The following is a 1,432-nucleotide window of genomic DNA, read 5'->3' on the forward strand; positions in this document are numbered from 1 at the left end:
AGGGGTTCCCCCACCACTTATGCAGATCAACGGAAATTCCTGAAGAGCCTTCCCCTCCAGGCTTAGTTGAAGGGAATGGGGACGCAATCCCTTTGTCACTGGTTTGGGGATCGACTTGGCCCCGGAAGTTCCCGTCCCCTTTTGAAAATAATCTTTCCCTCCTTAAATCCTGGCTTTCCACACTTTCCCCATGGACATTTTTAAGGGAATGCCAGGGTAATGTTTGTATTTGTCCACTTGCTTTGTTAGTAATGAAAAGCCTTTTTACAGTTTGGTAAATGGGAAGTTGGTTTTTTTGTGACTTTTTAGTATAGTGGTGGTTTTTTTTCATAGTTTTTTCCCAAGTTTTTTTTCATAGTTTTTTTTTTTTCCCCAAGTACTTTAATCTAGTTTTTTCTTTTTTATACCCGTTTACAATTTACAAGTAAAATAGGGAATAGTAAAGTTTTTAACTTTTTTCCTTTTTTAGGTTGTTTTGCCTTGAAAGTAATCACAAGAAAAAAACTTGGCCACCAGGTCCAAAAATTGGGGCTGGGGAGGAAAAACGGGGTGGCCGAACTGGTGAAGTGGGAAGTTTTTCCCGGTTTTACCAAAGGGGGGTTTTTCCCTCAGCTGGGAGCTACCCGCCTGAAAAAAATCCATGAATTTTCCCTTGTGGGTCCACGTTGTTTCCCAGGAGAAAAAAAAATTCATGCCCCATAGCTCTCAACGAGGGGGCCCCCAAATGGTCACCCTAGACCTTTCCTATCCCAAAAAAAAAAAGACCCCCTAAAGTTGTTAGTATTCTTTTGTTGATGAAAATTACAGAAGCTAGCCTTGATGTTAGATATTCTTTTGGAGTATATAATTTTGTACACTAGTAGGCTTTGTATATATTTGCTAGAAAAAAATTACATAATAATACCTCTATTATATTTGCATCTATAGTATACTTTCCCGTTTTTCACTTTTTGTAGTTAGATGAGCTGGGACGTGTTATTGCTAATATCTGCAATGTTGTACCTGGTGGCCTAGTGTGCTTCCTGCCATCATACGAGTATGAACAGTACATTTACAATCATTTTACCACAACTGGGGTTATTAGCAGATTATCTGCTAAAAAAAAGGTACAGTAATTATTTTGAAGTTGGATTTTTTTGTGTATACTTATGACTTTCAGATATTTTGTATGGTAGCATTAAAATTCAGACATGTTCATTTGAAGAAAGAAGAAAAATACGCAAAAAATATTTATTTCATTCATATATCATAATTGTTTGCAGATCTTCCGTGAGCCAAAAAAGTCAAGCCAGCTCGACAGTGTTTTAAATGAATATGCAAAAACAGTACGGTTATCAGTTACAAACACCACAGGAATAACAGGCTCACTCCTTTTCAGTGTTGTAGGTCAGTGAGTTTTCCTTTCTTGTTTTCATTATATATTTCATTAATT

The sequence above is a fragment of the Penaeus monodon genome, chromosome 21 (genome assembly GCF_015228065.2).
Source record: "Penaeus monodon isolate SGIC_2016 chromosome 21, NSTDA_Pmon_1, whole genome shotgun sequence".
Taxonomy (NCBI): Eukaryota; Metazoa; Arthropoda; class Malacostraca; order Decapoda; family Penaeidae; genus Penaeus; species Penaeus monodon.